The 24,778-nt window shown below is 42.0% G+C and overlaps 1 protein-coding gene across 2 annotated transcripts in view; it reads right to left on the minus strand.

Annotated features, from left to right (window-relative positions):
- LOC131077724 (inositol monophosphatase 3) overlaps positions 1 to 24,778 on the minus strand; it is a 99,259-nt gene that overhangs the window by 53,583 nt on the left and 20,898 nt on the right. The window lies entirely within an intron of this gene.

The following is a 24,778-nucleotide window of genomic DNA, read 5'->3' on the forward strand; positions in this document are numbered from 1 at the left end:
ATGGATGTACGAATTCCACCATCAATCAATCACATTCCCTCCATTCATTTAATCATCTACCATCTAAGATTGAAGACTCAACAAGAAACCATGCAAATTGCAAGAAAAACGACATATTTCACCATTACTTCAATGAAAATGGAGTTTGTTTACAATCAATGGCAACAATTTCTTGCCTTGTCCTCCTATTCTACTCTAATTGCTTCCAACTATTCTCTAACTATTCTAACTATTTACTAATATTTCTAACTATCTCTCTCTAATTCTCTCTAATTCTCTCTTACAAATGAAATGTCTGGGCTTATATAGTGCCCACAATACAATTTGATGGCTTAGATCAATTCAAGATCAATGGCCAAGATTCAACAATGAAAAACCCTAATTAGGGTTTGTTACAACCATTACATAACATTTAATGTTTGACCAATGATAAAATTGTATTGCTTGGACACATGTCCCTTTTAGAAAAATCGACCAATGGATAGCCGGGGTAGGTACATCGGAGTTTGTGCCACCTTCCATGAGTTAAGTACATTGAATCTGGACATGCTGAGATGGACTTCACTGATTGGAGAAATGATGACTAGGACGCCACCTCATTTGACACTTGGAACTTGGTAGATATTCAACTTGATGTTGTTGAGAAGCTTGCTTTAATTAATTCATCTGGAACTATTTTGCTTCTTCAACGAGCCCTTGTTCTAACTCCTTGCGTCCTTGATGTGCAGGAAGATGATGTACCTCGCCTTGGAACACTGGATTGAAAGAGTTCGCCCTTGTCCTGGCTTGATCGTCCTGGCGAAGACCGTCCTTGATCCGGCTTGATTTTCCTTGAAGAGATCTCCATTTGATGCCTACACAACATTTCAGAATTAGTACCATGATTTTGCAATACATAACATAAATTAGAGAGCAAATTTTAGGAAACTTAATGATAAGTCCTTTATTAATCATTTCCTAAAAAAGACTGAGCTAAGGCAAAACAAAATTCCAAAATTCAAAATTAAGGAAATGACGATGAACAATTCAAAATCAAGACAATAAAACCAATATCGCCATACCTCAGGAGAGAGCTAACTCTAGAATGCAAATGAGAAAAATTTGCCTAGGCAAAATTGACGTATAGATAGTCTTCAACGTGATCTTTTCTTCAAAATATCAATTTCGCCACCTTTTGAGTTGTCCTTGACGTGATCTTCAATGCCTTTGACAATTCGCACCAATAGAAACTTCAAGATTCGCACCACCTTGCTTGGAATGAAATTCGCTCCTTTGAATACAACTTCGCACTTCTCAAATCGCATGTGAATGAAGAATGATAATGTGAAAATGAAGATTTCACCACCCTCCCTTTATAGCGCTCACACCACAATTACCATATAGGCCGACTTGGAGATAAAACCACTTTTTAAAATGATTTTTAAATTAAAATGACAAGGCCGACCTCCCTTTGTAGCGCTTCAAATTCGATTTTTATTAATTAATTAATTAATTAATAATGCCTTACGTTTTTTAATTTGCAAATTTCGATTTTAATAAAGGCAAAAATAATTAATAAAAGATCAACGCCATATTAAATGCTAATTAAATTAGATTTTCAATTTTATCGAACTTAGCATTTAAGGAAATTTGAATTGTTTATTTGGCGCCAAAACTATGAAAACAAAGGGGACGTACCTCATCGCTCTGGTCCCTTGGAGAGGGACAGGAGCGATTTTGCTCTTGTGGGCCTCATTTCACTTCATCACCTTCGAAAATTATATTCAACGGATTCGCAATGCCTCCTTTCATTCATTCATGCCTTGAGATCGGTTGAAATTTGGCGAGAAAATCATCTACAACAAAAATCGCTCTGGTCCCTTCCTGAGGGACAGGAGCGAACTTAAGCATTTTGGTCCTTTGTTGACGTTTGATAATCTTCAATTTGTCTTCAACGGGTTCGATTGACCTCCTTTCTTGCCTTCGAACATAAAATTTGCTTGATCTTTGCCCAGATCGTACCTTATGAAGAATTTCGCTCTGGTCCCTTGGTGAGGGACAGGAGCGCATCGCCTTGGTCCTCCAGTGAGGGACAGGAGCGAAATTCGCTCTGGATCCTTAGTGAAGGACGGGAGCGAAATTTGACTTTTCGCACTCTCTATCAGGATAACTTTTATATTCCATAAAAGTTAAGTATAAGTGACATTTCCTTCTATGTTTCTTCTTTCTTATACTTTAAGTTATATTCCATATATACTTTCAGGATGTTTGAGAGTGGTTTCAGACCTCCAGGAGTTATATTGCAAAATCTAGTTTTTGGAGGTTTTTTCAGTTTCCAGACTTAGTCAAATTTCAGGATCAGGACATTCCAGACTTAGCCAAATTTCAGGATCAGGACTTCACTCAAGCCGGACCTGCTACCCTGTTGATCTCCCCGACAGCACTTCAAGTTATATTCATTTGATAAAATATACCTCTTTGGACCTTTTCACATCGTCAAGACGTTAAAATCCTGCAAGGACAAAGCAAAATTGGATTTGTAGCTCCGATCCTTCACTGAGGGACAGGAGCGATTTTTCCCCCTGGAGGCATTTCAGTGCTCATGAAAATCTTCAATTTATATTCAATGGAAAGATCTCGCCTTTCTCCATCACTTCCAATTCGTAATTCATCTTGACCCTGCAGGAATAGTAAAATATTTGAAAACGAGCTCCCGTCCTTCACTGAGGGACAGGAGCAATTTTGCTCCTACAGGCCAAAATAACATGATTTTACACATTTTAACACTTCACAAGGCGAAAACAAATCATTAGAGATGCCTAGGATCAAAAATTAAAAATGTCAAAATTTGGTCAAAAATATTCAATTGGACAAAAATTCACATTTCATCTTCAACACTTAGACAAATTTAAGCTCTGCATTCAAAATTCCAATTGAAAATAGACCATTCTGGCGAATTCATTTCATTCAAAATTTGCATTCTAGAAAAGGAAATTCAAAAAGCTCCCAAAACCGACTGGATTCAAACCAAAACCCTAAAAAGCAAAACGAAAACGAGCAAAAAACATGGGTCCCCATTTGCAATGGGGCGATGTGTGAAAACGTCACAACAGGTCCCTGTCGCCACCTCTACTTCGGCCAGCTCCAAGAGTCGGAAAGTAGTGTCCCCTCCGGAACACCTCGATGTCTCCTCGGATTCCACACTCTCGTCTACACTACTCTCTGCCTGTCCTGAATCGGTGTCACTGGTCGACACCACCACCGGGACCTGCCTTCTTCTCTTCCTCCTGGTCTGACCCTCTCCACTAGCCATGAGTGCGTCCAACTCTATCCAATAGAAAATAGCTGGTTGTAAGGAATCAATGTAGTCTCGTGGTCGCCACCCTCTCAGATTGGCTGGTACTTGTACTCGTACGGAGTCCAAAAACAACCCGATGGCATGGTACGGCATGTAAAAAACTTTGTGCTTCAGCATCAGGAAATCGTGGGCTCTATCCGATAACAAACTCGCCCAATCATATACCGTACCTTTCTTCAGGCCCTGCATCAGTGCAATCATAGGTACCGCTGCATCTGACGCCCTACTTGTGCCAGTTAGTCGACTCTGCAGCAAATCAAGCAAGCACTGCCAGATGCCAGGTTTCAGGAATGTTTTCTTTAACCCTCTGCCCTGCGGTGCTAGAATCCTTGCCCAGTCGGCTGTCGTCAAGTCATCCCGACACATTTCTTTTAACAGTTGCGTTTTCTGTTCTTGGGACATCTTTGTTGTATTTTTGTCAATCTTTCTCCCTTTATCCAGGATGCCAAAAACCCTCTTGAAATCATTCGGATTGAAAGAAACTATGATATCTGTATGCTAAAACTTAAATGACGATGTACGCAACTCTGGATCATAGGTTTTGATCATAGTGCGCAAGCATGGTTCAAATTCCTTAATAGAAAAGATGGGCATTTGTACTGCGTCATGTTGGTGTCTGTTTTATCATCTACCAAACATTAGGATAGGATACCCGAAGGTATTCTATCCTCTCCTGAAAAATCACTATTGATTCCAAGGTCTATATGTGTGAACAAGCGACTTTAGTGGAATAGCTTCTTGGGTAGTGTATGCTGAAATTTTCTAGGGGGACTTACGTTTGACAAGTTTTTTTTTTTTTTTTGAACTGCTAGACTTAGATGGATTTAGCAATTTAGGCTCTTCTTTTTTGGGGGATTTTTTGGGATTTAGACTTTCAAAAGAAAGGGAAAAAGAGGTAGGGTTTAGGAAGGCTAATCTAATCCTACGAATTTCGGAGACGGTATCAACTAGGTGCTTTCGATTCGCCACACTAGGGACAACTACACAAGGCCGGTGCAATCTTCAATGGGTTGTGCTTATGATCGAGATGTTGGGATGCACAGGGGATGGGCTCAGACTAACTTTGCACGGTAGAATGGAAATCATCCATTTACCAAAAGTATGAGCGGAAATACACCATCAATTGACACTTGTCAAATCCTTCATTCAAATTAACAACAATGAAAGCAAATCTAAATTAATTCTAACTAAGTGTTGAGGCAATTGAAACCATGCAAATCATTCAAATAATAGAGATTACAAAGCAGCGCACATGCAATATATTATCTGGAAATGACCTTAAGCAACAATACATCAAAAACCTCACACCCTCCAAATGAGAGGAGGTGGCCTTATATAGTTTTCAAGAATAAATGAACGGCCGAGATCAAACAGTGATCAAGGGCCCAGATTGAAAGCTATAAACCCTAATTAGGATTTCCCAAAACTAACTACCCTCGACCAATTACATTTGGGACACTTGTCCTTCTTGCTAAATATGAACCATCAATGAAAATAGAAGGTTGTTGCATTGTAAAGTGTGCCCTTCTAGAAGCTTCTTGATAAGTCATGTTCATCGAACCTGGACATGCTGACTTGGAGCGATCTGATTGGTTGGAAAATGACGAGGCGCCACCTCAACGTGTTGGATGTCTTCCTTGAATTCTCCAATTTGTGTCAAGAAATCATCTAAGTATGGAAATTTGATTCCTTCTTGTCGCCATTTGATTCTGCTTGGGAGCTTGTCTTTTTAATTCCTTCAGGAGATGAAATCCTTCAAGAAGTTGGAAGTTTATTTAACTTTCCCATATTTTCACCAAGTTTGAGAACTTTTCTTTCTTGAAGCCTTGAGATTCTTTCAAGTGCCTCAAATTTGGAGAAGAAATCTCTTCGCGAAGTATTTCTCATACTTAGCCAAATTTTGTCCCTCTCTATGCTCGGACGAACCTTGCTCGTGGTCCCGTTTTCAATTCTGAAATTGGCTAGAAACTCCATTTGTGTTTTCTGTGATGATCCTGCCTTCAGTTGCCAATTTATGTTGCATGGGAGGAGGGTTAAAAAGCTCTGGGTAACCCCTTGCAAATATGAAATGATGGGATCAAGCTGTTCAGGCATTCGCTGTGATCATGTCCTTCTCGATACCCTGACATGCCTTCAACATTTCCCATACTTAGCCAAATTTTGGCTATCTTCGCGCCCGGATGAACCTTGCCTGTGAACTCCAACTGCGATCTCTATGATGATCCCACTTCTATTTCCTCCTGTGACCTGTAAAAACCAAAGAAAAATAAGTTAGAAATCTATCTTGGATTAAAGAAAATCGAGGCTACGAACGGCTAAGTGTTTGGAAAATTTCACTTCATTTTCATACTTAGCCATGAGAATGGGATTTTCACATGTAAATTCTCCAACCTTCAAGATAACTGTGATCACAATCCAACACCAAGTGTTATAACTCCGAAAATTTCTTATACTTAGCCAAAAAAATGATTTTCCTCCCTTAGAAATTCGAACAAATTCACTAAAAATCATTTCTCAAACTCCGGAAAAACTCAGAAAATACATAAATCTGCATCATGAATTTAATTTCACCTTCAAAAATACTCAAAAATTCAGGAGAAATTCAATAATTCGTCCTTATACTGGTTGTCTTTCTCCAAAAATCTGTGAAACGTTTGTCAAAAAAGTTTATCCAACTTCCAGCAATATCCAAAACTTTCTCCAGATGAACTCCAAACTGAAAGTATTTTACTATGCTCTCCTTAATATTTTCGAACTTCTTGGTGTAAAAATGAAGTTTACAACGAAGTATTTGTAAATAAAGTTAAATCCTCAATCAGAAACCCTTAAAATATTCCAAATCATGTTTCCAATTTTAACTTCATTCTTTTGGAAAGTGTTGTCATGTTTCCAAATTCGAAGAAAATATCTTCCAAAAGTTTCCAATTTGGCTATAAGTTCGAAATATTTATTAATCTTCCAATATTGTCTTTTAAAAAAAAACTTTCCATTTTGGATTTAAGTTCGAAATCCTTATCAATCTTCCAATATTCTCCTTTTGAAAACTCTCCATTTTGGATTTATTTCGAGGATTTTTAATAATCCTTAGATATTTTCTTCATTTTGGATTTAATTTTGAAATCTCAGTGGATTTTGTGACATCACTGGCATCTTGTTGATTTTGTTTGACTTTTCAATGTGTAGGTGGACTTTTGAAATTTATCTCCATCTTCTCCAAGGTATGGCGGACTTTGGAGACCTTTCCTCATGGCTCTCTTCAAGGCAAAATTTTTGGCTAAGGCATGGGGCGGACTTTGAAGGTCTCTCCTCATGGCTCTCCATCAAGGCGAAATTTTGGCTAAGGCATGGGGCGGACTTTGAAGGTCCCTCCTCATAGCTCTCTTTACCCTTGGCGGACTTTAAACTTGGCACCTCCTACCTTGCTTTCTTACTTTGGCAGACTTGGGAGAGGGCTCCTACATGACCTCCATCTTGGGCGGACTTTGGTGGCGGCTCCCATCTTGGGCGGACTTTGGTGGTGTCCCCAACCTGGGTGGACTTCTATCACTCCTCCTCCTTAGCCTCCCAACCTTGGCGGACTTTGGAGGGCTCTCCACCTTGGCTAACTTCAAACCCATCCCCGAAGCAGACTTCAAGCAAGCTCCCCTTGGGCGAACTTTGGAGGGCTCTCCACCTTGGGCGGACTTTGGTGTTAGCTCCCCCATGACCTCTCTAGCCTTGGCGGACTTTGGTGAGTGCTCCCACATGACCTCCCAACCCATGGCGGACTTTGAAGGTCTCTCAAGAGGGCGGACTAAAGTATAAGTGGTATTTCAATATGTCTTTTCTCTTTCTTATACTTTAAGTTATATTTCATATATATTGTTAGGATGTTTGAGAGTGGTTTCAGGCCTCTAGGACTAATAATGCAAAATCTAGTTTTTGGAGGATTCTCCAATTTTCCAGACTTAGTCAAATTTCAGGATCAGGATGACATTCTAGACTTAGCCAAATTTCAGGACATTTGAGGATCAGGATGATTTTTCGAGCTGATTATCCTTTGAAGGTGCCATGACCCCCTAAAATATAGGAACTTAGCTTTTTGGGTCAAAACTTGAAAATTTTGGATCCGGTTGAAGTTGGTCAGTGGTGCAAGTGTAAACCCTAGGTTTGCATCCTGAAAAAGCAAAAAGCCTAAAATCTAGGGATTTAGCTTTTTAGGTCAAAACTTGGAATTTTTGAGTTCCGGTTGAAGCTGGTCAGTGGTATCAGTGCAAACCCTAGGTTCCCATTCCGAAAAAGCAAAAAAGCAGACATCCCTAAAAAATAGGGAAAACTTTCTAAAAATAGTCATATCGGGGATCGGGCTAAAAATGCCAAACACGAAACTTCCTAAAAAATAGGAAAAAGCAAAAAAGCAAACTTTCTAAAAATAGAAAGTTGTCCAAATTTGTCCAAATCGATTGCAATCTTCGTCCTTTGGCCTTTCTAAGCACTCTGGTGGTGTTCACATTTCGGAATCACATAACTTGCAAAAACTAACTTTCAATCGTCAGGGCTTGAAATGCTCTGAACTGGACAAGGCTTGGTGAAACTGTAGCAAAAGGTCATAGGACACTAACAAAACCCTAAAAAGCAGGAAAAGAGAGGGTCCCCATTTGCAATGGGGCGACGTGTGAAAAAGGTCACAACATGTCATGGACACGTGCTTTGGCAAGGGCTACTTTGACCTCAATGTTGGTTGGGTTTAGGGCCGTTTCCCACCATTGTCTGCACGTACTGCCAGCTAGTCCCTCAAACGTCACAGTGTCCGGCGTGACTTTGTGCGTGTGTGCAACCTGCACCACGGCCTTCCCCCGGCTCGCATCCTGCTGATCACCCATCGAATCCTTTCCGTGTTGTCCTCTCTGAGTTTCATGTAGCCTCCTTCGCCAATCTAATTTCTTCAACTTTCTAGTTGCCTGCTCCATCAACTGAATTTTGTTTCCTGGGGTATGCATATAGCCAATTCCGTTAGGGTGGTATGGTATGGTGGTACGGCTGTCGTAGTGTGTACGACGTGGCAAGTTTCGACCTCTTTCCCTGATGCAATGGTGTACAGAATATGGGCCTGTAGATCAAAACATCGTTAATTCAAAACCCTACGAACTTTTCTCTTTCCAATGGATTAATATGCCTTCGTACGATTCCCTCTTTTTTTCCTCTACCAATGAATCGTACGGTCTTTTTCATACACCAATGACCATACGGGATTGTATGTCTTTCCTCTTTTCTGGAGTTGTGTCCGTACGGCGCTGTACACAATTGTTCCATACGAAAAATGTCTAGGTTCGTGGCCGTACGGATTTGTGTAGCTCGTTTGACGCCTTTGTCCATATGGCTTTGCATGGAATTACCACGGACTAAAATGCCGTACAAATATGTCTTTGTCTGTACTATTAGGTCTTTGTCTGTACTAATGTGTAACATTCTGTAATTGGCAATGCTTCCTGTCAATCTGGCAATGATTTTCGTCGATCTAGCAATGATTTCCGTCGATCTGGCAATGATTTTCGTACGGGAATTTCCTTTATGTCTCTACTGACTAGGTCCCATTTTCATATTCGCCGAAATTAAAAACATTGCTTGTAAAAGAAATATCACAAAAATGATGTGCGCCAGGGACTTCCGTGTGGTTCTGAAGATGGGAGCACACCTGAGGTGCTGCCCCCGGACCCTGCGAGGGGCGCTACCCCAAACCCTCATTTTATTTTTTGAGCTACCATACACTTTTGAGTTGGGCGAAGGCATCGGAGAAGTCAAAAAAAATTATTTTATTTTATTTTTTATTTTTTATTTTATTTTTTATTTTTTATTTTTATTTTTATTTTTTTATTTTTTTTTATTTTTTGCTTTTCAATTTTCACGGTCTAGGCGTTCCATCGTTCCCGATACACCTTCAATTTCGAGTCGTTGACTGCCTCGGTTATTTCCTTGCCGTCAAGCGTCCACAGTTTAATGGCTCCATTCACGCCGACTTCGTGAACCTTAAATGGACCCAGCCACTTTACCTTGAACTTGCCAGGCTTTATTTCATTGCGTCTGTTAAACTTCAACACAAGTTGTCCGGGAGTAAACTGCATTCTTCGCAAGTGTTTTTCGTGCCACGTTTTCCGCCTCTATTGTGTCGTCTCTATCGCCCACTGAGCCATCATTCATCGCTCATCCAATTTGTTCAAGGCGTACAACCGCTCTCGGAGACTCTCCATGTCGCCCAGTCTATTGTCAATGGCGATCAAAAGACTCGGCACCATGAATTCCATTGGCACCACCGCTTCCTGCCGGAACATTAACTAGAAGGGGGTCTATCCTATGGTGACCTTATAGGTCGTCCGGTACGCCCACAGTACCGACGGTAAGCATTCTTCCCAATCTTCCTTCTCCACTTCGCAAGACTTGTAAATCACACAGACGATTATTTTGTTTGTCGCCTCGGCTTGCCCGTTCGCTTGAGGATAGTAGGGGCTTGATAAGGAGTGGAATATCTTGAACTCCGTCGTGAGCAACCGGATTATATGATTGACAAAATGTCCTCCCCGGTCACTCGTCAATTGAATTGGAATCCCGTACCGTGTAATGATTTGCTCGTAGATAAACCTTGCCATACTGACGGCTGAATTGTCTAGCAGAGCCCGTGCCTCAACCCACTTGGTCAAATATTCTGTGGCCACCACGATGTATTTGCACCGTCGGGCTTGACTTGCCTTTAAAGGTCCGATGAAATCCAGCCCCCATCGTTCAAACAGTTACTAGGCATTGGACGGGTTGAGGAGCATAAAATGACTCTTCAGCGGCCTCCTCGCTCGTTGGAACATGTCACAACTCGTCACCCACTCCCGAGCGTCATTGTGCAGTGTCGGCCACCATAGCCCTGCTAATAAAACTTTCCTGGCCGTGGTGTTGGGCCCCATGTGCCCTCTTGCTGGGCCTTCATGTGCTTCCTGTAAAACCCCTTGAATTTCTTCCTCCAAGACACATCGCCGTAGGACCTGGTCAGGTCCCATTTTATACAAAAGGCCATTAATGAGTTGAAATGTCCTACTCCTTAGTACGAGCTTCCTTCACTCCCCTGGTGGCATCTCTCTAGGGAATTGTGATGTCGACAGATATTCCCCGATGCTTGTGTACCAAGCAGGAAGGACGGCAATGTGGAATAAGTGGGTGTCCGGGAAGTCTTCATTTACTCCTTCTGCCGGTTCTCCTGACTTGATTCTAGATAGCTGGTCGGCTATCACATGGCTTTTCCCAGGTCGTACAATAATGTTAAATGTAAACTCCTGCTGCAGCAACAACCATCGGCTGATTCGCCCCTGAATGATTGGCTTATTCACCACGTACATTAATGCCTGGTGGTCCACAGAATGTGAACGGCGTGGCTAGTAAGTAATGTCTAAACTTCTGGACGGAGTACACCATCCCCAGGGCTTCCCTCTCTGTCGTACTATAGTTTATTTTCCGCCTTTGACAAGAGTCTACTCGCAAAGTTACCAGATAATCTAGCCCGTGATCGCCAACCTGCGCCAATGTGGCCCCTATGGCAAAATTTGATGCGTCGACGTGTACATGGAACTCTTTGTCCCAATTCGAATATGTCAGGATTGGCGCACCTACCAACTGTGAATTCAGTTCTTGGAAGGCTTCTTCTTGAGCCATCCCCCATGCATACCGTTCACCTCTCCTCGTCAGCTTGTCCAGAGGGCAGGATACTGAGCAAATTTTTTGATAAACCGCCTGTAATACCCTATGTGTCCTAGGAAGGATTTGACTCTCGTGACATCTGCCGGTGCCCCCATTTCCACTATCACCCGAATCTTGTCCGGGTCAGTCTTGAGTCCAGCCTTACACACTATGTGTCCTGACAGCTTCCCTTGAGGCACCATGAATCTGCATTTCTTGGGATTGAGTGCTAGGCGGGCTCGCCTGCATCTCTCCATGCATTCGCCAAGTGCGGCCAGATCTGCATCCTGGTTACTGTAGATGGACCAGTCATCAAGGAACGCCCTGAAGTTTCCTAATGACATCTTGTCAAATATGTGAAGGATTATCCGCTGGAATGTCGCTGGCGTGTTGCATAACCCAAACGGCATTCGGTTATACGCGTACACGCCATCTTCCACTATGAAGGTCGTTTTTAATTTGTCCTCTTCGGCAATGGATATCTGGTTATACCCAGAAAATCCATCCATAAATGAATAAATTTCATGAGCGGCCACTTCCTCCAAGATGCTATCCGTAAATGGTATTGGAAACGGGTCCTTTATGGTGACCACGTTAAGGCATCTGAAATCTACACTTATTCGGATCTAGTTTGCCTCCTTTTTAAAGGATATCACTATGGGCGACACCCACTTGCTGGTCTGCACTTTAAAAATAATCCCGGCTTCAAGCATACGTTCGATTTCATCATTCACTCTCGTAGCATAGTTTTTATTCATTTTGTACGGCCTCTTTCGTAAAGGTACGGCCCTAGGTACGAGTGAAATTTGGTGTACGCACAGTTCTGGCGGCACCCCTTTGAGGTCCTTGTACGTCCAGGCGAATACATCCTTGTATTCCATGAATATTTTAAACGCAGCGGCTTTTAGGACTGGATTCCAGTTGTCGCCAACCAGGATGTTCCTTGACTCTGCTTCCGTACCGAGGTTTGTAGGTTTTACGGACTCTTTGTACCTAATTGGTTTCGTCATGTCAAACCTATGTGCTGGTGTCTCGTTGACAGGAGCATCCCCTTCCGTGTATTCCCCGTACGCTGGCGGAAATTCATTTTCGTCCAGCTCCTCGTCAACCTACAACATGTTGCACCCATACAACAGCTCGTAGTCTTCCATTTGCCAGTGAAAGAGCCCATTAAGAGAATCGGTCTCATCTTTCGAACATCCTTGGATTCCCAGGACGCCTTCCTCATCCGGTTCCTTTCCATACTTTCCTTCATCAACTCCGCCCTCGCTGTCCGATTTCGATTCTGACGCGAGTTCTTCACTCATGAGTTGCGTTTTCAAGTCGATAATAAATTTTCGCCCGGCTTTCTCCATGGACAGCGTGTTACGCTTCCAATTGTGATTCGCTCTGGCCGCCACCAACCACCCTCTGCCAAGAATGGCGTCGTATCCTTTCTTCGCAAGTGGAATCACCACGAAGTCGAGGACAAATGGTTGTGTCCCAATGGTCACTTGTTACGCCATGAGTGTTCCAAGAGGTTTGATACCATGTTGATCCGCTCCCAGTAAGTTGAAGGTTGACGGCCAAAGTATCGGCTTGCCAAGCTTCTTCCAAGTTTCTTCCGGAAGTACATTCACTCCCGACCCACCGTCGACAATGGTGTCAGTCGAAATGGTGCCAAGTATTCCCATTTCTACCACCACCAGGTGCCAACCACTGTATAGTGTCAGAACCAATGGGTCTATTGGTGTTCCGCTAGGAACATCCGTATTCCAGATCACCCGAGTCTATGGAGTTACTTGCACCATACGTAGGAGTGTCGTACGTAACTACGGCATCGTTTCTAGGAGGTCCTTCATCTTCACAGGTACTTCCATCTACAACATTTGATTCAGGATATTTTCCTCAGCCTCAGAGCGGAAAGTACTTGCCGCTTCTTGAGTGTTCCCTTGTGCCAACATTTCCTTCGCCACTTCAGCCTTCGCCTCCAATGCCCGCTACTTCTCTGTGCAAGGGTCCAGGTATGTGGCCTTCTTTGCCTGTGACTGTGTGATTGCTGATACCCGTTCCTTCGTCCTGTCAATGTTGAGCAGGTTCACTCCAAACTTTGGGCAAGTTCCATCATCGTGGTCTCCAGGCCCACACCATTTGCATAGTTTTTGTGGAGTTTCTTCTGAGGTGCATTCCCTGGCAAAGTGGCCCCATTGATTGCAGGCTCGGCACTGGATCATTGGTCGTCCCTTCGCATCATATTGGATCCGGCCCTATTATTATTGTTATTATTGGTCTTCCCCCCTCGCCGGTTGTTCCGGTATCCGCCAGATGATGCATTGTTGTTGGCGGTTTGCGAAGTTCCAGAGGCCGGCTGCTCTTGCGTGAAGAGAACTTGTTGGCTCCTTGTTTTCATATTGTAGGGACATTCCTTTGTCAAATGTCGCAGAAAGCCTTCTTGGGGCAGGACCCCTTGGTGTGTCCGTCACTCCTACAATCCGTACACCACACGTCGTTTTCTTCAGTCTTACTTGTACTCCCCTTCATGGAATTGAATTCTTTCAGCATTCGTTCCATATCCTTTTGGAGCGTGTGCACCTTTTTACTCAATTCACCACCGCTGATGCTTTCCCCGTCAGAGTCTTCATCATCGTCGAATGAGTATTTATTACTTTTCTTCTTTGACGTTTTGTGTTCGCTCTCGAGGTCCATCGCCCTATTATAGGCGTCGTCATATGACGTCGGGGGTACAATTTTCATCTTCTTCCGTAGGGAGGATTTCAACCCTTCAACAAACCATCGTTTCTTCAACCCATCTGCGGGTTGGCTTTCCATTTTACCCAGCAATTCTTTCAGCCTCCGGCTGTATGCCCATACTGTCTCCTTGGGACCTTGTTTGGCACTGTATATCTCGGCTACAATTTCATTGTCATCACGGAGCAACCGGAAATCCTCCTTGAATTCCTTCTATAGATTGGCCCATGTGGCCACTTTTTGCTTGTCAACATCGGAGTACCAATCTATGGCAACTCCGCGTAACGTGGCTGGGAACTGTTGTACCCACTCATCTTGGTCCGTCACTCCGTTGGCGGACCAAATAGTTTCACATGTACGGCAGTGCCGTACAGGGTCTTCCTTGCTGTCCCCTGTGAACTTTGGCAATTTTTGTTTACTTGCCATCCCACCGCTGGGTCTCGCTCCTTTGATGCCTTGTGTGCTTGTACCTGGTGATCCGCCACCTCCGCCTCCTGCACCTGACCCTCCACTCGTGGGTCCTCCGGAGAAGGTTGTTGACCCCGAACGGAACAAATTGCCTCCTGTACGATACCCTTGTGTTCCCTCGGCACCTTCAGTCGTCTCCCTCCGGTTGGTTGTCTCCCTCTGGTTGTCCTCCGAAATGGACAAGTTCTTTAGGAGGTCTCTGGTAGCGTCGATCAGGTTTAGATTTCGCCTTGTTTGTTCCACCAACTCCTCGCGACTTCTTATCCTATGGTGGTATTCTGGGGAACTGTAGAGTTCTCCTTCGGCACCCTCCGTGACTTCTTCTAGGTTCCCTTTGGGCAACCCTACAACAGTGTAGAGAGTGTAATTCTCTCTGTCTATCTCTGCCTCCGCAACCTCCGTGACACCTCCTGGGTTCCCTTCGAGCAAACCCTCGGCCGGTCGTCCGTCGACAAGCTGCCTTAGCCTACGCCTTCGTTCTATCTGTTGTCTGAGATTCAACACTCTTTGTGCCACTTCCCATTCATCACTTTGTATCTTTTTATTTTTGTCCTTATTTAGTATATTGGGCATAAATCACTTCCGTACACAGCAAGCACACACCATGTGCACAAAACAAAAAAACTTTTATTACTTCATCCCTCGTACATAATGTATGTCACTGGCATACTCATTACAATGGGGGTGTTCTTATTTATTCTCTCTGACCGTCAGAGTTCATGTATTGCGCTCATCTTCTTGGCGCTCCCTAAAATCCCATAGAATTCGCTGTCGTCGGTTCTCTCGGTAGAATTCACAGCGGGGCTTACTCCGAGCAAACTCCACACAACATCTTCTGGGACATCTTCGATGGTGGCTTCCCTCCGTACGTGTGTTTCGATTGCCGCCTGTAGGATGCAGGAGAAATCCTTCGGGAATGTCTTTTCCCCCTCGAACAATTCGTTGGGTTCTCTATCAAGGTCACTCGTTCCTTCTGGTAATGGTTGTCCCATTATCCGTGTGCCATGTAGTACATCCTTTTCCCATTGCTCCCAGGATTTTACTTAGGCAACGACGCCAAATGTTTTCCCCGTGGGGTGTCAGGTTAAGACATTGCATAAATGACAGAAGTACACAGAATATATGGAACTCACAAGTGTTCTATTGATTCATTTTAAGCCAGTACATACAATGATAGCAATATGTTCGACTACAATAGCATGTCCAAAGAATGGAAACAGATACAATATAAAGGAGTCTGGTCAGTTACCAGGTGCCAACTGCCGACAACCGACGGGATAACTACCGACGCTAACACAATTTACCTTAATGCTTAATTACGCAACATGTGTCTCTTGCCAAGGAGCAAAATTTTGAACCAGAGACAGGCGCAGATTGGCGGGAGCATTCAGAGCACGACAACGGGCACGGAGTCACCACCAAAGAAGCAAGCTCGAGAGGCAGAAGAGGCTTTCCCACTGGAAGCCATCCGACTTCAGGCAGCAAAAGAGAAGTGGAGGGCTCCGAATCCTGAGATCCAGCAAAACCCCTTTGCAAGCAGAAATGGAACTCATGTTGATCATAGGTTGAGGAATTCAGATCAAAAGCACCAGCCGGCACATATTGCGCAATGGGTTTTTGAAGGCGGACAATGGGTTGACAAATGTTTTCCCCTTAATCAAGAGCGACAGAAAGCAGACATACCAATGGGAACTAGCCAATTCATAGGGTTCATACAAAGAAAAGTGATTGGGCCCCCCATGGATACAACAACGGGGAAGAAGTCTTCGAAGGCCAAAGATGGAAGGTAATAATCCTACGGTGAGCGTCGCAGAACATCTCCAAAGACATGGATTCAAAAAAGGAAGGAGTGGGTGGTTCAAGCAAACAGAAATACCTCCAGCGGATCAATCAAACAACTGGAGAACCAACAGTCCTGTGCTTCCCCCCCGCACTAGCAAGGAGTGGAAAAGGAAAACATGTGGCACTGAAGATGGTGGCCCCTCTCGAAATTCTGAAGAACTTAAAGGTAAGCCTTGTGAAACCCCCCTCAATTCGATTTATTTGGGAGAAACTAAAATTAAGGAAATCAGGGAAAAACTTCAAAATAAAGGGAAGTTTGTTAAATGGGGTGGGGGTTCCTAGGGCAGAGGAAATTTTGCAGATTGGTGTAGGGGACAGTGGGGTATGAGCATTCGAGTTAATACTCTCCCAAACAACTATTACCTGATAGAGTTCCTGAAAGAAGTCGATCAGTGGAAAGCTTTAAACAACGGTCCCTATATGTTGGATGGAACAGGAGTCCATCTGATCAATTTGTAATGTCCCCTATTTGGGATTTACAATAATTCAATCCTAAGACAATAATTCCAACTTAAAGTGAGAATTGTCATCTATTAAAAAATATAATTTTATCAAAACGAAAGATATTTTTATTACAATATTTAAAAATTCTAAGACTAGTTCGGAAGGTAGAACTTATCTTCACAATCAATACTATCAGTTTTTCTTCTTCAAAGAATGCTGGCAGGACTACTCATATCTATGTCTCTCCCAGACGTGTCCAAAGTCTTTTTGCATTACCCCACCTTTCCCAATCAATTCTTAATCGTTGTGGACAATAAGCATTGCATCCCTCTATGAACGGTGGGACACAACTCGTCAAGCGGTCTTCTTAACAAACCGATTAGTTTTTCTTAATCAAAATCATTTCCATTTATCGACTGATCTTGTTATTAACACTGTCATAATTGTGGTCTTTATGACCCGTGATGCTTAATATTAATCATGCCTTCCTTAAGGAACAAACAATTGATTCACCTTTCCTTGTTTATTTGCTGCAGCACTTTGACTAGTCGTTTTTCTTAATCATTGCTCATTATACTATTTGCCATGGCCACGTCTCCTAATACGTTGAATAGATGTGTAATCGCTGACTTTCTTGAGGTTAGTTCGTAGTCCACAATTGGATATGAAATAGAAATAAGAAAATGTTCCCCTATTTGATATCCGAAAGACCTCATAACACGAAACTCAAGTATTTCACTTGCAATAGACTCCCGTCCACAATCATCGCAACTTCACTATGAATGGTAGGCGCTGGAAGTGTTCGCATGGGTGTAAGAAAATCCGCAGTCTTCCCGTGTATTGAAGTGCACCAATTCATGGACTATATTCTACAGTTCCTTTGATTATCGGAGTGATGATATGTATCGAACGGGCCTCTAATTATTTGCTATCAAGTATATAGATCACGATGTGTGGTGTCTTTCTTCATAAAGATCAATGCCTTTCTTGTCTATAGTCTCAATCCGAACACTATGGTGGCGATGTCTTTTCTTAGCTCCTTAAGCCTCTTATGACTTCCGCTCTTCCAATAATGCCATAAGAACCATAGTTCGATTTAGAAGAGTCTGAAGTTTTATTGCATCTTGATTGATGGTTCCACATACGAGTGTTCTTATGTTGCCAAGGGTGGATCGGTACCATTTTCCTTGGTTATAATACGACTCCTTGAGCACTGCAAATATGTAGTTATGTATTACTATGATCAATGCTTATCCCATTGATCTTCTGTGGTATTGATATTGCTCCTCATTGAGTATCTCGTGGGAATGTATGAATAAGGGATATAATAATAATTAAGTGATCCCTCCTCCTTTTGGGGGAGTGGTAGATGTCCCGTAAATAAGTCTAGAAGAGACATGAATGAAGAGTTTGCACCCTAATGTCTAATCGTATCTCTTCTTAGTTACTAACAGAATTCATTAATTAATTTACTGATCGACTTAGTTCTCCCTTTCTGGAACAGTGATAGTCCTGATTTGACTATTAAATCTCCCCCATGATTATTCCATAGTAACCGGTGGTGTAAAGAATACTTTGCAGCACCATAGCTTCGATATATATTATTATTCATTATGATTTAGTAATTCAAGACAGTGTTGGCTGAAGTCTTTGTGCTCTATGTTCTCCATATGATATTGGTAATACCAATCGTATTATTTGTTGCATTTTGACATTTATCGTCTTTCTTCATAGCAGCCACATTGTTTTCTATGAAGAAGCTCCCGTACCACAAACTTTCTAACCTATTTGATATTGGATGCAGTCCAAGTATTGATTTCTTCATTATGCTTTAATATAAATTCTGCTGCGTGTAACCTAATGACAATTCTGATCTGATCTCATCGATGGTTACTGATCTATATGCCTTCCTCGATCTGTTCTGTTACTGATCACCGTACTTGATATCTTCTAACCATTATCGATAATATAACTAGCTTCATTGTTGTCTAATGAATTGTAAGCTATCCTTAAAGATAATACAAGGAGCTTTCTCAATATTACTAATACTGGATAGAATCTTGTTTGGGGACATCACACAATTGGTGCCCTAATTTCAATCCCAAGACCCATACCTTAGCTAGGAGCCCGACTTGGGTAAGGCTATATAATATCCCAATGGAGTATTAGAATATAGAGATGCCTAAGGAAATAAGCAAAAGCCTTGGAACTTTCATTTCAGCTGATGATATCCTGGAGGATAGAATATGGGGGAGCTTTGCAAGAATATGTGTAAATGTAAGCCATATCTCAACCATGCCAACATGGGTTAAAATTCATGGAGCAGGGGAAGTCTGGACTCAGAGGATTGAGAGAGAAGATCAAATGTTCCTGTGTCCCAAATGCTTCTCTAAAGAACACATTGGATAGGAGTTTGAACTAGTAGCTAAAATCTTGAAGGCATATCAATGCACTCAAACAAAGACACTGACTCACAGGGTTGAGAAAGAGAAAACAAGTTGGAATAGACAATTCAATGATCCACTAGTTGAATCTGTGGAATCCGTGCTACTGAAGGATGAATTGAGCAGGAGTGATTCGCAGATGATGTTATCTCTAGATGAAATTATGGGTGCTCCATTCTTAGTCCATAAAGAAAACATTGAATTAAGCACGGAGGAAGATGCAGTAATCTCTGCAGATCCAGAAAGCCCTGGGATGAGAGGAGGTGCTAATGAAACAGACCTGCAAGTCCTGCTAATGGAAGCTAAATCATTGCAATCTAAAATTGGGCTCCAGATCAAGGATCTTCCATCATTGCAGATGGACTGGTCTGGGGTGAAAAGTAGGGAGGAACTTGGAGGCTCATCAAGCAAAGAGAGGGAAAGGAATGTGGCCCAATTTTCACAGGAAAAAGCCCATGACAACTTGAACAAGCAGCCTATGGATGTTTGTGAGGAGAATCAGGATGCAGTGGGGATCAGAAGTTGCTGTCAAAGATCTTCTTAATGACTCAGTGGAAGAAATAATAGATGAAGATGGGGATTCAGAATGGGAAGAAGAGGTGGAGAGTGGTGGTGAAGAGCTAGGAGATTGTAATGATAAGGGATTTGAAACTACTATCTCCAAGATTAGTAGACCAAACATTAAACCCAAGGGATTGTAATGATAAGGGATTTGAAACTACTATCTCCAAGATTAGTAGACCAAACATTAAACTCAAGGGGAGGAGAGGGCGCAAATCAAATAAAGCTAAATTGGGAATGGCAGCTATGGCTGCAGGTCAAACTAAAATTACAATAGGGAAGGGCATATCCCTTCCATAGGGGCAATGAGGATCACAACTTGGAATGTCAGGGGCTTAAATGCCCCTAACAAATGGCGCTTGATCAAGCGTCAAATTGATGAGGCAAAAGGGGACATTTGGCTATTGCAAGAAACAAAATGGAGTGGGGATGAAATTGACAAAAAGATGAAGGTCTGGAGACAGTGGTCAAGGCAGTTTGTGGAAGTTGAAGGTGCATCGGGGGGCATTGGCATCATTTGGAATCCTCTAACTGTTAAAGGAGAAGTTTTGGGGGAAGGAAGGAGTTGGCGACATATAAAAATGACACTTTTGAATAATAATGTAAGTTTTTTCATCATAAATGTGTATGGACTGATGGCTACTATGGAGAAAAGGGAGTTGTGGCAGCATATCTCAAGCAGATTGGAGCTCAGTTGCAATGAGAAGGGTATCATTGCAGGAGATTTCAACGCCACTCTGAATGCACAAGAAAAGTCGGGAGGTTTACAAAAAACCACTATCGTACAAAGAGATTTTCAGAGTTTTGTGGACACGAATCAACTCATGGACATCATCCCGAAGAACGGTCTCTTCAAGGGTTTCACAAATATAGCTGAAAGATTAGACAGATTTCTGATGTTTGGTGACTGGAATCAGCAGGGTTCCCTTCAGGAAACAACCATTCTTCCACTATTGGGGTCAGATAATTTTCCTGTTCGGCTGATAGCATCACCGAATCACCCAGGGGCAGACATCCCCTTCAAGTTTGAAAAAATGTGGATCAGAGATGCCAACCTATCAAAATTGATTGCCAAGTGGTGGAACGAAATAAACCTGGGAAACAACTCATACTTACACAAATTCAACAATAAGCTAAAATACATCAAGACTAAACTCAAAGAGTGGAATAAGGAGCAATTCAAAAATATTTTTGCTGAGAAAAGAAGAGTGGAAGCAGAACTTGGGGCAATAAATGAAAAAGTGGCCAGTAGAGGCATGGATAGTATGGATTTTCAAAAAGAAAAGATATTAAAGGAAGAGCTCAACGAGATTTTAAAAAGGGAAGAGATCCATTGGAGGCAAAAATCTAGAGAAATATGGCTAAGGGAAGGGGATAGAAATACCAAGTTCTTTCATAGATCAACAATTGCTAATAGAAATAGGAATATAATCTCTAAAATCAGAAGAATGGATGGTGGTAAAGCCCACAACACAGAAGAGGTCAATAGAGAGGCTGTAAACTTCTTTAAATCAATTTTAAAGAGAGATAGTCAAGTGGATAGACATATTAGAGATAATATCTTGGACTCCATCCCTTCAATAATAACCGAAGAACAGAACAAGGACTTATATCAAAAAAATGATTTGGAAGAGGTCAAGAAAGCTACTTTCCAACTCAACCCGGATAAGGCTCCTGGGCCGGATGGTTTTCCTATTGCTTTCTTCCAATCATATTGGGATATCGTTGGCAGAGACTTAGCTTTGGATGTGGAAGAATCAAGGACAAAAAATGACCATGCTGGGGGCTATAAATCACACCTTCCTAGCATTAATTCCAAAGAAAAGTTGTCCTCAAGATATGGGAGACTTTAGGCCCATAGCCTTATGCAACACAATTTATAAAATTGTTACTAAGATCATTGCGAATAGGTTAAAGTGGTCCTTAGAAACCTCATCTCAAATGAACAAAGTGGCTTTGCTCCGGGTAGATCTATTGTGGAAGGAATCATCACAGCCTATGAAACTATGCACTCAGCAAGGAAATCCAGGTATGCTTGTATGATTTCGAAATTGGACATTCTAAAAGCCTATGACTTGGTGGATAGGCAGTTCCTTCTAGATGTTTTGGAGAAATTTGGTTTTGGGAGCAGTTGGATCAGTTGGGTCAAAAATTGCCTGGTAACCCCCAAATTCTCTGTATTGATCAACGGGGCAGCCCATGGTTTCTTTTCATCTACAAGAGGTATCCGGCAGGGAGATTCAATCTCTCCATTTCTCTTCATCATTATGGCTGAAACGCTTGGTAGAACCATTGGTAAACTTCATCAGGAAGGCTCATGGCATGGGGTAAATGTGGCAATTGGAGTTGAGCATACCACTCACCTTCAGTTTGCTGATGACACTATATTATTTGGTGAATCCAGCAAGAGAGAGGCTAGAGCTATCAAGACTTGTCTCGAAGAATACTGTATGGCATCATATCAGAGTATTAATGGGCAAAAATCAGAACTATTTTTTCTCAATACCCAACCGAGATTGCAAAGAGTTCTGTCTAGAATTCTCAATCTGAGAGTTGCCAATTTTCCTGGTAGATTTCTGGGCACCCCCTTGTTTGTAGGAATCAATAAGGTCAATTATTGGGAAAACTGAAAAACTGATTGACAGATGTAAGAACAAGTTAGAAAGTTGGAAAGGCAAATGGTTTTCATCTGCTGGGAGGCTTACTATGATCAAATTTGTTTTATCTGCTATTCCTTTTTATTCAATGGCCTGTCTCAAAATCCCAATGGTTGTAGAAGGGAAACTAATCCAGATCATGCAAAACTTCTTCTGGAATGGGGTTGGTGAGCAAAATAAGATACCTTTAGTAGCTTGGGACAAAGTTTGTCAACCAAAGTTTGTTGGGGGTGTCGAAATTAGGCAACTGTCAATCATGAATCTAGCCATGGGAGCCAAATTAGTCTTGGCCCTCTGTAACAATGGAAATCAGAAATGGAGATGTTATCAGATGGTGTGGTTCCAAAGATGGGAAATATAAAGTAGGACTAGGATTTAAACAAAATTGGCCAACTAAGCTTCTATGGAATAAGCACTGCCTGCCGAAGACCGGAATTTTCGCCTGGATGGCACTGCAAAAGAAAATTCTTACAGGCGACAAATTAATGAGAATTGGCATCCATGGACCTAGCAGATGTGTCCTCTGTTGGAAAGACTCTGAATCTGTGGATCATTTGCTTCTAAATTGTGAATACTCCAGCAAATGTTGGTGGCATTTTATGAGCAAGCTAAATCTTTTCTGCCCTATGCCTTCAGGGATTGATGAATGGTTCAGAATGTGACCTTAGAAATCTTCAAAGTTTGTGTTTGGTAATCTATGGCAGATTCTTCCTTCACTTCTAATTTGGGAGATATGGAAAGAACGCAATCGTAGAATTTTTCAAGACAAAGATATGGATTCTGTAAGTTTATGTCATAAAATTGAAATCCAATTGGTGGAGCTAGTCAATGAGGCAACTAAATCGAAAACTCTTAAGAAGAATGTATTCACCAGTTGGGACAACAAATTAAACCGACCTTCACTAGTCTCTCAATTCCGTCCCTGTTTGGTGGTGATAGTCATGCCAAAATTCTGAACCCCAGATCTTCAACGTAGTGGTGTGCTCCTGAGTTTGGGTGGGTGAAAGTGAATTTCAACGGAGCATCTTTGGTAATCCTGGGCCTAGTGGCATGGGTTGCATAATTAGAGATGAAAATGGAACTTCCTTGGCGGAGTTGGCAGAGCATACTAGGCACGCTACTAATAATGTGGCAGAATTTCAAGCTGCCATACGTGAGCTCCAAGCTAGAATCGAAATTGGGGCACGGAAAATTCATTTGGAAGGAGACTCATTAAATGTGGTTAATGCGATCAGGATAAATGAGACCCCTAGTTGGGTCCTTAATTAGATGCTTCGCCACATAGTTAGCAAACTCGCAGAGTATTCGCCGAGTTTTTCTGACTTTTACTTGCAGAAAAACTCGCCCGAGTTTTTGCAAAAAACTCGCCAATTTTTTTGCAAAAACTTGATGAGTTTCTATAAAAAAAACTCGGGTACACTAAAAAAAGAGGCCCAAACACGTCAAAAAATTATCTATTTTTGTTTTTCCAAGTTAGTTTCATTCTCTTCATCAGAATATATACATGAATTCTTATACTTTAAGTTATATTTCATGTATATATTGGCAAGATGTTTGAGAGTGGTTTCAGATCTCTAGGAGTTATAATGCAAATTCTAGGTTTTTGAAGACCTTTTAATTTTTCAGACTTAGTCAAATTTCAGTAATCAGTATGCTCCTATCAACATTCTCTCGCTCTCTCTATCTCACTCACTTTATCTGCCCCAAATTTTAGACCTATCTATCTTCCTATCACTCTTCCTCTATCCCCCTCTCTACACACTCCATCTCACTCTCTCCTCTCTCCCCCAAGATCTAGACCTATTTCTCTACCCCTCTCTTTCTCACCCTCAGATCCCGGCGAGGGGTGCTACTCTCAACCTAATTTTAATTTGCAGATGCTTGGTGCAAAGTTGGGGTGGAAACATAGATGGAACACTCGGCGAGTTTCAAAAACTTGCCAAGTTTTTGAGCTCTGCGAGTTTTTACCACTTTAACTCGCAGCAAAAACTCGCCGAGTTTCTATAAAAAACTCTGCTAGACTAAAAAAGGGGACCCAAACATGTCAAAAAATTATCTATTTTTGTTTTTTCAGGTCAGTTCTATTCTCTTCATCAGAATATATACATGAAATATAACATTTAAGTATAAGTGGCATTTCAATATGTCTTTTTCCTTTCTTATACTTTAAGTTATATTTCATGTATATATTGGCAGGATGTTTGAGAGTGGTTTTAGATCTCTAAGAGTTATAATGCAAATTCTAGGTTTTAGAAGATCTTTTAATTTTTCAGACAGTCAAATTTCAGTAATCATTATGCTCCTATCAACATTCTCTCGCTCTCTCTATCTCACTCACTTTATCTGCCTCGAATTTTAGACCTATCTATCTCCCTATCACTCTTCCTCTATCCCCCTCTCTACCACACTCCATCTCACTCTCTCCTCTCTCCCCCAAGATCTAGACCTATCTCTCTACCCCTCTTTTTCTCACCCTCAAACCCCAGCAAGGGGTGCTACTCTCAACCTAATTTTAATTTGCAGATGCTTGGTGGCAAAGTTGGGGTGGAAATGCCCCAAATCTAAAAAAAATTGCCCTCAGAATCTTATGTCAGACTTGTAGT

The sequence above is a fragment of the Cryptomeria japonica genome, chromosome 5 (genome assembly GCF_030272615.1).
Source record: "Cryptomeria japonica chromosome 5, Sugi_1.0, whole genome shotgun sequence".
NCBI classification, from domain to species: Eukaryota; Viridiplantae; Streptophyta; class Pinopsida; order Cupressales; family Cupressaceae; genus Cryptomeria; species Cryptomeria japonica.